At 43.6% G+C, this 12712-nt stretch overlaps 1 pseudogene; it reads right to left on the reverse strand.

Annotated features, from left to right (window-relative positions):
• Positions 1-10866: 10866 nt before the first annotated feature.
• Positions 10867-11463, reverse strand: LOC142440799 (high mobility group protein B3 pseudogene; annotated as a pseudogene).
• Between the last annotated feature and the right edge of the window lie 1249 nt (positions 11464-12712).

Genomic DNA, 12712 nt, shown 5'->3' on the forward strand with positions numbered 1-12712 from the left:
CATGCCATGAGCCCTTTAATGCCAGGGCTTTCTCCAGCCAGCTTCAAGGACTCCTCTCCAGGCAGTAGCAGGTGATGCAGGGAGCCACAGCCCCCGAACCACAAACAGACACAGGAGAGAGGCAGAAGTAGATGAGCATTGAGCAGGAAGCGGAATGAGAATGAGACTGCGGCCGAGGCAGTTGGAGCACAAGGGAAGTCTGTGAGTTCGGGGTGGGGGAGGGTGTCTGTGGTGCTGGGCTACCCTGAAGGGCTAGCAAGGACCACAAGGACCATTGTGTCCATCCACACTGCTGCTCTTCTATTCTCTGAGAGCCAAGGAAACAAAACGGGCTTGGAAACAAAAACAAAGCCATTTTGAGCATTTGTCTTAGTAGTCATATGTAACCACTTTATCTTTTTCTCCTTTTATTCCTAACACATGTTTTTAAGACTTTGTATTGGATTTGTAATCTAGGTAGAGAAATGTTCACAGCATTTTAAATTATAACTTGGCATATTTACACAAACTGAGCACCTTCTTATAACCAGCACCCTGGTCGAGAAACAGAACCCAACCTAAAGACCCATCAAAGCAAAAATGGATAAATAAACCTTGGTACAAAAACACAATGAAATACCACACAACATTAAAGAATAGCATGAGTTTGAAAAACACCTCATAACACAGATGAACTTGACAGGCATTATGCTGAAGGAAACCAGTCAATCATTAAAGGAAACGGTTTTCACACTAAGAGAAACATTGCTTGCTGGTTACCAGGTTGCTAAGGGAAAGTTCAAGGGGAAAGCAGTGGCTGAAGAGTAGACACATGTTAACTTAGGTGAAGTTATGAAAAGTGATGAAGGTAGGTGATGACACGGGGAGGAATACAAGAGTGAAAGGCAACCAGGATTCATATGGTTACAGACACAACCCTGCAAGACACGTGATCTCTGCGTAGGTGGGTGGACCCATTCATACAGACTGAATCGATGTGGGAAAGAGAACTCTACCCACAAATGTATACAAACATTTGTACCTGTGTTTTCTACCTCAACTGCAAAAATATCCATGACTGTGAGGAACATACAGGTGACCATGTTATGAAAACTTCTTAGACATAACCAAATACCCTGAGAATGAGTCACAGGGCCTGAGGACTCAGAACCAAGGTCAGCTGGCATAATAGGTCCACCAACAACCTGCGGTGTGCAGATGACACAACCTTTGCTGGCTGAAAGTGAGGAGGGATTGCAGCCCTTGCTGATGAAGATCAAGGATTGAAGCCCTCAGTATGGATTATAACCCAATGTAAGGAAGAGCAAAATTCTCACAAATAGACCCATAAGTAGCAGCATGATAAATTGAGAAAAGGTTGAAGTTGTCAAAGATTTTGTCTTACTTGGATCCACCATCGATGCTCATTGAAGCAGCCGTCAAAAGATCAAAAGACATATTGCATTAGATAAATCTGCTGTTCAAGGCCTCCTTTGAGTATTGAAGAGCAAGGATGTTACTTTGAGGACTAAAGTGTGCCTGCCCCAAACCATGGTATTCTCCATTGTATCTTATGCGTGTGAAAGTTGGACATTGAATAAGGAAGACCATAGAAGAAGCGATGGATTTGAATTGTGCTGCTGGAGAAGAATATTGAAAGCACCAGGGACTGCCAAAAGGATCCATGTTGGAAGAAGTAAGGCTCTTTAGAGGCAACGATGGCAAGACTTTATCTTACATGCTATAGCCATTTTGTCAGGAGAGACCAGTCCCTGGAGAAGGACCTCATGTTTGGTCAAGTGGAGGGGCAGCGAGACAGAGGAAGGCCCTCAGTGAGACGGATTGGCACCTTGGTTGTCTCAGTGGAGTCAGGAGTAGGAAGAGTTGTGAGGATGGTCTGATCTGTGCTGTGCTTGTTCTGTTGTGGCTCGGGTCAGTATGGGTGGGAGCCCACTGGGTGGCACCTCACGACAACAAGTCTACAAAGACAGTGCTCTACATCCTTACTTTGAGAAGTAGTGACTGAGGTCTTAAGAACTCCTGAACAGCCATCTAACATGTAACCATTGGTCTCTCCCTTTCCTGAGAAAGAAGAGTGATTAAAGTCAAAGACACATGGAAATAGTTTGTCCAGCAGACAAATGGGCCACCTGAATGCCTGTCTCCATGACGCAGCGACCAGAAATAGAAGGTGCTGAGCTACCACCATCAACTGCTCGGAAAGTATCCTGTTACAAGTTCCTGGACCGAAAAAGCCCTGTCATGGAGTCAATGCTGACCCATAGTGACCCGTGTCAGACTGGGTAGAATTGCCCCTGTGAGTTCCTGAGACCATAACTCTTTATGGGAGTAGACAGTGCCTCGAGTTTCAAACTGCTGACCTTGTGGACTGCAGCTGAACATGTGACCACTGCACCCCCAGCGTCCTCCAAACCCTGGATAGACTGGGAGAAAAAATGTTGGACAAAACCCTAACTTAGAAAAAGACGGGATTGGATAGAGACTGGTGAGATCTCTGAGACTATGGCCCTTAGTCACCCTTCAGGTCTAGAAATGAACTCACCTCGTGGTCCAGTTTTCAGCGAGACAATAGGCAAGTCTGTGTGGGAAGGTGTGCTAGGGAGGTACACACAACTTAGAGATTTAAAAAAAACAGCATGTACCCAATCACAGAGTTCAAAAGATTTCTGAAAGAAAAATGAATGCAAACAGGAAATGCGGGGAGGAAATAGGACAAGTGCACTCAACGACATGAAATGTGTGTTGCTGTTGTGTTAGGTACCATTGAGTCGGTTCTGGCCCATAGCAACCTTATGCACAAGAGGAAACACTGCCTGGTCCTGTACCAGCCTCACAATTGTGCCTGTGCTTGAGCCCATGGTGACACCAGCCGTCCAGTTCCCTGAGGTCTTTCCCTGTTCGTTGCTCCTCTACTGAAGTCAGCGATCCTTGATCTTGCCTGTCAACTCTGGTACTGTGGTGGCCTGTGTGTTACTGCAATGCTGGCACAGGTATTTCAAATGCCAGCAGGGTCACCCACAGGGAGCAAGTTTCAGCGGAGCTTCCAGAGGAAGCGTAGACCGTGAGGAAGGACTCGGCTCCCTGCTGTGGAGGAAGTTTCTGAATGAAATGTGTATGAATTGCTAAATGGAATATCTATCTGCTCTATAAACCTTCAGCCCGTTCACAATAAAAAGGTTTTTTTTTAAGGAAAAACAGAGCATGGCCAATATCTGAGAAGATTCCCCTTGGATTCGCTTCCAGACTGCGCTCCCCAAGGGCAACTGGTGTTGATGTTTTAGGTATAACGTAAAAATTATTCGAAGTTGAAACCACCTATATTGTAACCCTGAAAAGCAAAGTGGGTGTTGGAGGAAGGAAGGATTTTATTTCGTGAACGAAATACCTCCATCACTTCATTTCAGACTGGATTGGCCACCCCATTTGCAGATCACACCGCCCCCTTCATTTAAAACTAAAGAGAAGCTTTCCAGACATGCAAACCTGCTTGACTACATTTTCTTGGCCAACTTTCACTAAAAACATGCTTGCCATGTTCCTGGAATAAACTGACAGAGCAGTAGTAAGGTTCTAGTTCCAACGAGAGGTGGTAGGCAGAGTGCCTCTGCTGAATTCACAATGAAGGTGCCGACCCTGCTGTGTGCTGCTCAGTCTACCCCAGGCCATAGGACCCTCTGTGACAGAGTAGAACTTCCCTATACACTGACTATCATCTTTACAAGAGTAGATCTCCAGGTCTCTTCTCCCTTAGAACCACCAGAGCTCTTCTCAGAATTCACTTGACCTTCTAGTGTGATAGAGGCACTCACTTACTTCATAGTTTTACATTTTTATTGTGAATTAGGAATCCTTTTACAGAGCAGATCATCCTTTTTCCATTCGATTGAGAAACATTTTGTTTCAACTTGCAACCTAGACTTGCTCTGTGTTTGTTTTTAGCCTAACTCAGTTCATTTTTACCTTTTCCTCACTTCGGCCTTCGTGGAATTTTTATAACTTTGCTCAAAGATAGATAAACAGTAAGCAATTATCTAGATGACTTAGCCTTCGAAAGCTTCCAAACAACTTTGCCCAAAGGATCATTAAGACACTGAAGGAAATTGTTTGTGCATCATAAATGTTACACGTATGGTTCCATCTGACTGTTGTAGGGGACATTTATAGCGTGTGACTTGAATAAAGGGAAGTACCTGGGAAAGTACATGACTCCCCCCAATGTGCATTCCAGTATAGAAGTATATAATCTCTTATGCATTCTAGCACACAAGCAGGACTTCACCAAGACAGCCTGCTGATGGTCTCCCTGCCGTTGTCACCGTCTAATAAACTCTTTTTCTAAGTTGGAGTTAGTGAATTGCCTCTGTTAATGCAGGGCTCGGATTCTTATTAGCGGTAACAAAGTCATCTATTACAATTCAGTCAACATACTATCATTTCTTCGGCTTTTCCTCTGTTTCCTACTTCCATTCGCCTATTTTCCTAACCCTGTAAACTTTGTCTTTGGGTAAATGCTGCCCTTCTGATATTAAGCGGTTGATTATTCGATCACAGAAGTGAATTCAATTCCTGACCTACAGGGCAACTGAGGGCCATAGTCGCAGGGTTCTTACCTGTCTCTATCAGACTTTTATGATTTTGAGTTTTGTTTCATGTTTTGCCTTACTCTTTCCAGGCCCCTCTAAAACAGTGGTTCTCAACCTGTGGGTCGCGACCACTTTGGGGGTCAAACGACCCTTTCACTGGGGTCTCCCGATTCATAACAGTAGAAAAATCACAGTTAAGAAGTAGCAACGAAAATAATTGTATGGTTGAGGGGTCACCACAACATGAGGAACTGTATGAAAGGGCCACAGCATTAGGGAGGTTGAGAACCACTGCTCTAAAATGATCCTTTTCAGAGCAGTTGGTGGTAGCCAGGCACCATCTAGTTCTTCCGTTTTCAGAACAGACTGACAAGTAGTTGCTAATAAGCTATAAAGACCCTAGTCCCTACTCACCTTAGTAGGATGTAGAATCTTGTCCTGGTGAACTATGTTGTGCCAAGATCTTGGGAAACATTTTAAAAAGAGATGGTGGGGCCTAAACCTAGATCTCTTGGGAGGGTGGATGGGGTAGAGGTTGAAATTCAGGTGACCAGACAACTGGCCTAGAGAGGAGCTCCTTTGGGAATAGAAGCTGCCAAAAATCACCACAAAAATGCCATTTTTGGATGGTCTCCTTCCATGGACAAACTGCGGGCTAGAAAGTGAGGGCTTGCAGGTCTTACCAGGAAGTGTCCTAAGGGCCTTGGCAGCTTCTCAGGGGACAGGGCCTCCCATAAGATAGCCTCTTCTTGAAGCTGAGCGGCTGTTACTAGCAGTAACATCCAGAAGATACATTAGATAAGGGCTATAAAGAGATTTAAATCATGTCTTAGAATTAGGTCAGGAATGCTACTGAGACCAAGAAATGGACATGGAGGCAATACATTGAGGGAGGAGGACTGAGGCAGAGGATGAAGTAACTCAGGACTGGGAGGCAAATATTTAGAGTGGTCAGTAGCTGTTAGAGGCAAGAACAACAACCCCTATTGACAAAAGATTCTTTGCCAATAATTCATCCATCAATTTAAATTTGGCCATTCTTTATTGTTATGATCCAACTGCCAAATAACAAACAAGACAGAGGATGGGAGACTATGTGAAAAGCTACCATGGGGTTACAACCAGAAATGCCCAGTGAGATAGTTAAGGTTTATTGTGCCAACCTGGCCAATAAACACGTGTGGGATTAATTGAAAGGCAGAGAGATAAATAGCTCTGTGAGCCTCGCCTTTCTAGTTCGCAAGTCTCTTGCTTTCTGAAGGGTGGACCAGGGAGCAACTGCCTTAGCCAGTTCCCTGCTTCAGCTGGCAAGGTTCACTTCCTGTAAGACATCGCTGAGGAGAAGCCACGTGGACCTCCCCCGATACAGCCCTGGGTGCTGGAGCAGCTGCGTGGAGACCCCTGCCAGCGCTGAGATGCTTACACACTCACTGATTCGGCTTTCCTCCTACAGTCAGCGTCATTGCAGGTGTTTTGTGAGATTGAGGACTTTCTAGATTGGTGTCAGACATATGGGCTAATGTTGGACTTAGGGCTTGGATAGCTCTGGGTTGAGGTGCTTTCTTAATGTATACTTACCTTTTATATAAAACTCTCTCTTATATGTATGAGTTTCTGTGGGTTTGTTTCCCTAATTTACCCACACTAACACATTATGGTACCTGGGGAGTGGGGTACTGGGGAAACAAATCATAAGATGGAGAGTAGATGTTTGTTTGACCTCTCCTCATGGTAGTTTTTCTTCTTTGGCTACACTATTTATTCGATTGTTTGCTGGAAAGAATATGGGAAGTATGAAAATAGAAACCTTGTAAGCCCACTTGCTTTCAGCCATTAAAATTTGATCTTTAGATGGGTTTAGGCCATGCCTGAAAATAATGTTTTGAAAAGATATGCCCCATCCAGTGTTTGGGAATACTCAGGAACCAATGCTCTTTGTCAGAAGCTAGAAAAAAATCTGGAACCATGAAGAAAACTCCTCTCTGGGACTAAACATTAAAGGGAGCCTGTGATGCTTGCTAGGTGACCACCTGGATCTACTTGCTGAGTGGAAGTGGGAGAAATGCAGCAATAAAGAGACAGGTTAAATTTTGCCACTGACACCCATGGACTTGGTTTACAATAAACAGAGGAGAGTGGGTTGACTAGTCTAAAGTTCATAACCTAATACGAGGGGGTTAGGCTTGTTGAGTATTTGTGAGAGCCCATGGTCTAAAGGCAAAATGACCAATCGGCACCCTGGGGAGGCTAAGTGAGGCAGCACACATTCAGTTGAACAGAACCAGAGCAGATGAGATTTTTGAGCCTGTGAACTGGTGCATACGGTTGCAGACTTTATGGATGGCCTATCCTGATTTGACTTTGCTTATGGATGCAGACTTTACAAGGTTCCAACAAGAATGAAGATTCTTCACATTGAAAAATATGATTGTCTCGTCAGAGCACTGGGTTGATGTAGTGGGCAGTATAGAAATTGGAAAATACCCAAAATTGGGGGATAAAGGCTTGAAGTAGTTGATTTAAAAACTATCATAGGTGGGGTAATATATTCATAGGATTAAGGTGTAGGTGTTACTTAACTGCAATTGTTAGGCTAAAGAATTGTGTACAGGTGTCAAATTGACAAGGGGTGCATTGCGATAATTAAGGCTTATTGTGACAACTTGGCCAATAAACACATGTGGGGTTAATTGAAGGGCAGAGGGATAAATGGCTCAGTGAGCCTTGTCTTTCTAGTTCTTGGGTCTCTTGCTTTCTGATGGTTGGATCAGGGTGCAGCTGCCTCAGTCAGTTCCTGCTTCAGCTGGCAAGGCTCACTTCCTGAAAGACGTTCCTGAGGAGGAGTCACATGGGTCTACCCTGATGCAGCCCTGGGTGCTGGAGCAGCCGCGTGAAGACCCCTGCCAGTGTTGAGATGCTTACATGTTCACTGATTCAGCTTTCCTCCTGCAGTTAGCGTCATTGCGTGTGTTTTGTGAGATTGAGGAGGACTTTGTAGATTGGCGTCAGACATATGGGCCCATTTTGGGCTTAAGGGCTTGGAAAGCACTGGGTTGGGATGCTTTCTTAATGTACACATACCCTTTATATAAAACTCTCTCTTACATCTATATGAGTTTCTGTGAATTTCTTTCCCTAGTTTACCCAGACTAACCCACCCAGCATAAGAGAAACTCCATAAATGGCCAATTTACCATTGCATGGAAGTTGGAGGTGACTGGTGGGAGACACTAAAGCTTTAACTAACCTACTAATCACAGTGTATGTGTATTATTTGGATCACGATTTCATTCAACCAACTCTAAAATTTTTTAAATTTAATATTATAAAGATTATTGGACATTGGAATAATGAATAGATATTTGATGATAACCAGAAAGCGTGATTTACATTTTTAGGTATGATAAGTACGAGTCTGTGCGGTGGTGTGTTATCTTAGTTTCACTTCTTGTGAGGTTACTTGGACTAATGTCTTGAAGGCTGAGCAATATTAAGTCCATATTTTAAATGTATATGCTCTACACACCCATATCCACAGTTTTTTATTTAGTAGGACTTTACTGGAGAACTACTGAAATTTTCATTTCTATGTACAACCATTATGAAAAGCAAATGTGATACTTAGAAGAACCAGAAATAGAAATACCATACTACCCACTAATACCTTTGCTAGGCATGTACCCCAAAGAAATAAGAGCCAGAACAACCACAGAAGTATTATGCTCCCCCATGTCTATTCCTGCACAGTTCACAGTATCCAGAAGGTGGAAACTGCCTAAAAGCCCAATCAGCAGAAGAATAAATAGAAAAGTTGCAGTACCTACACACAATGGAATATTATACACCCCTAAAAATCAGTGAAACCAGGGAACACCTCATGACATGCATGGACCTGGAAACCATGACATGCGTGAAGTTAGGCAATCACAAAAGGACAAATATTGTTTGATTCTACTACTATGAGGATTAACACCAAATGAGGGCACATAGCCCCAAAATGGAAACCCCCCACAACGCTATGTATTTTAATTTTTTACAAAACAACCTTATCATCTTCGAAGTACTCTTCATTTCACTTAATACGTTTGTCAAATCTGTGATTCCATTCTTTTTTTTTAATTTTTTAAATTTTTTTTTATTTTAACAATTTATTGGGATTCCATTCTTTTTTAAAAATCATTTTATTGGGGGATCATAAAGCTCTTAACACAATCTATATATCTCTCCATTGTGTCAAGCACATTCTTACATATTTTGCCATCATCATTTTCAAAACATTTTTCTTTCTTTTTTTAACCATTTTATTAGGGACTTATACAACTCTATCATAATCCATACATACATCAATTGTGTAAAGCACATTTGTACATTGATTGCCCTCATCATTCCCAAAACATTTGCTCTCCACCTAAGCCCCTGGCATCAACTCCTCATTTTTCTTTTCCCTCCCTGTTCCCCCTCCTTCATGAACCCTAGATCATTTATAAATGATTGCTTTGTCACATCTTGCACTGTCTGGTGTCTCCCTTCACCAACTTTTCTGTTGTCTGCCCTGCAGGGAGGAGGTTATATGTAGATCCTTGTAATTGGTTCCCCCTTTCCATCTCACCCTCCCTCTACTCTCCCAGTATTGACACTCTCACCACTGGTCCTGAAGGGAAAATCCTCCCTAGATTCCCTGTGTTTTCAGTTCCTATCTGTACCAGTGGACATCCTCTGGGCTGCCCAGATTTGTAAGGTAGAATTGGGATCATGATAGTGCGTGAGGAGGAAGCATTTAGGAACTAGAGCAAAGTTGTGTGTTTCATCGTTGCTACACTGCACCCTGACTAGCTCCTCTCCTCCCTGTGACCCTTCTGCAAGGGGATGTCCAATCAGTAGTCAGCCAAGCAGCAGCCAGTTCTGTTCCCCTGCTAAAGGAGGCAGGGGTCCCAGACAGCGAATTGTCACACATTCCATCTCTTCTTTTCCCGGTTCTCCATATTCCTCCATTGCTTGAGGTGGATACAGCTCGTTGTGCCCTGGTGGCTGCCTGTGCTCTACTTCATGAACGAATAGACAGACCAGACACAGGGAACACATCAGGACAATTAACTGGGATTTATGGAATTCCCAATAAAGGAAGCAAGTCCCAGAGGGTGTGCCTTTGTACATAATCAGTCTCGGTGTCTGCCTTCTTTCTTGTCATTGTTGTAAATATATCTATCGTGAAACTTTTGACCATTAGTCTTTTTTTTTGGACAGGCTTTGGGTCTCCACTCTGCACTTCTCCTCATTCACAATGACATAAGTTTTTGTTCTGAAGATGCCTGATATCTGATCCCTTCAACACCTCGTGATCACACAGGCTGGTGGTGTTCTTCCATGTGGGCTTTGGTGCTTCTCAGATAAATGGCCGCTTGTTTACCTTCAAGCCTTTAAGACCCCAGATGCTATATCTTTTTTTTTTTTGAAAAATGTAATACTGTTTATTTAACTTCAAAAACATGTCAGCATTCTAAACATACAAAAAAAACCCCAGAACATTGCAAAGTGTGTTTAAGTACAGACGGTTCCATCAGTGCAGCGTCTCTTTGCTGACAACGAAGAGATCGACAGTTCGCTCAAAAACAGCTTTGAAATGACCGTCCTAAACAAAAAAAAATTTTTTTGAAAAGAAAAAAAAATTGCAAACACTTCTCATGCCAGCTATGTCACTATATACAGAAAAAACAAGACAACCTGAAGCTAAATGGATGGCCACCGCAGTGTCAAGAGGTCAGCTTCACAGTGCATGCCCTGAGCTTCAGCCCCTTCTAAGGGCACCTCCCCCACTCCCCACCCTCTGCCTCGATGCCAGAGTGTGTGTCCTGGCTACTTCCTTCTTTCTTTCGCTTTGTTTCTTTACAAACTACAGATATGTACAGTGCAGAACACCGGATTCCTAGCCGATCACCATTTAGTGAACACCACCTCACTAAGGAAACAAACCAACAAACAAGTGGCCAGAACTGCTTAAATGCCTTGTCAGCTCCACAGCAAAGTGCACAGAGCTAGGGGCCCACAAGTGCCTTTTCTTTTACAAATGCGTGGAAGTATGTACCATTTTGATACAGTTCCAGGGTGCTCCGGACACCCTGGCCGCGTCAAGTAGACCTTGGACGGGTTCTAGAGCACTTTGATAGACGACACTATGATCATGATCCAACTGTGGAATTAAACCTAATGAGGGTAACGAGACATGGCAATCCCGGGCGCTCCCTCCTCTAAGGTATTCACAAGGAGACAAAGAAACCGTTCTTTATTAATCTTCCTCCTCCTCGTCATCTTCCTCCTCCTCATCTTCTTCATCTTCCTCTTCCACCTTTTTCCGGGTAACTTTGGCAGGACCTTTCGCACCATCAAACTTGGCCTTAAACTTATAGTCTGCAACATCCTTTTCATACTTCACCTTCAGCTTTGCCGCCTTGTTGATGTGAGGCTGCTTCTCGCTGTCACTCAAGTTATTCCACATCTCACCCAGTTTTTTGGCCACGTCACCCATGGAGATGCCAGGGTTTGTAGATTTGATCTTGGGGCAGAATTGAGAACAGAAGAGGAAGAATCCTGACGGTGGTCGTTTGGGAGTGTTGGGGTCCTTCTTCTTCTTGCCGCCCTTAGCTGGCCCATAATCCCTCATTTCCCGGTCATAGCGCACTTTGTCCGCCTTTGCCATCTCATCAAATTTGGATTTCTCCTTCCCAGACATGGTCTTCCACCGTTCAGAACACTTCTTGGAAAATTCGGCAAAATTGACAGGGACTTCCGGGTTTTTCTTCTTATGTTCCTCTCTGCACGTCTGCACAAAGAAGGCGTAAGCAGACATCTGGCCCTTTGGTTTCTTGGGGTTACCTTTCGCCATCCTGACTGTATTGTTGGGCTCTGGGCAGAGTAGGGCACAACGTGCCGCTTGGCTCCCAGCCTTGCGCTAGCTGCTGCCACGAGAGCCGCCTGATTGGCCAGCAGGCGCCTCCATTTCCCAGATGCTATATCTTTTGATAGCCAGGCACCATCAGCTTTCTTCACCACATTTGCTTATGCACCCGCTTTGTCTTCAGCGATTGTGTCAGGAAGGTGAGCATTGTGGAATGCCAGTTTAATAGAACAACGTGTTCTTGCATTGAGGGAGTACTTGAGTGGAGGACCAATGTCCATCTGCTACCTTAATACATAATTTGTACACATATGCACATAGATCTATTTCCACGTCCTCATATATAAATATATTTACATATGTACATGACTTTTTTAGACCTCTATAAATGCCCTTTACCTCCTAGCTCTTTTGTGATTCCATTCTTGAAAACATTTTTTCAAACTCATCTGGTTGGACGACTGACAGCACCTCCCTCGTTCTTTATTCTTTACTACTTCTACTTCATCATATTGCTATCCTTTCATGTCCCTCTTCATTCTCAGAAACAAAGATAATTTGCGCAGAGAGCGCTTAGGTGAGTAGGATGCGTGCGGCAAGAGAGGCATAGTGGGTTTGTTTGTTTTTTTGCCAAAAACTGGTGTACTGAGTGAGATGAGTCTTGAGCAGGTGTGTTGTCATGGTGGCAAACAAGTCCTCCGAATCTTTTCAGGATCTCTAAATAGAAAGTTTGATTTACAGTCTGACCTGGTGGAATGAACTCCAAATGCACTGTGAGGTGACATTGTCGTCAATTCAGGAAGTTGACAGGTGTCCAGAACTTTTGTCATCAATTGACATTCCATCTTTTTTGACATGAGAAAACCACTTGTCCCATACACTTGAGTGTTTCCCATAGCACTGTTCTTGTATACTGTGTTTAACATCACAACAGGTTCTTTGGCATTTTTTCCCAACCAGGAAACAGAGTTTCACAGTTACAAGCCATTCCCTTACATCGGCCATTACAAACATGAGGTTCCAGCGAAACTGGTTTTATGGGAAAAATTCACTGTGACCAGAGAGAACCTTCCCAGATATGGCACTGGGTGCACTAACCAATCAGTCCAATGGTTATGCAGCAGCATAACTACAGTGAGTTACTAGAGATTGTGATCAAATTGTTCTCTAGTGAGGCCTGTAATATTGAAAGAACGATTCTACAGGCAAAATATTGAATGATGCAGGAAGTATATTC

Source organism: Tenrec ecaudatus, chromosome 2 (assembly GCF_050624435.1).
Source record: "Tenrec ecaudatus isolate mTenEca1 chromosome 2, mTenEca1.hap1, whole genome shotgun sequence".
Classification (NCBI taxonomy): domain Eukaryota; kingdom Metazoa; phylum Chordata; class Mammalia; order Afrosoricida; family Tenrecidae; genus Tenrec; species Tenrec ecaudatus.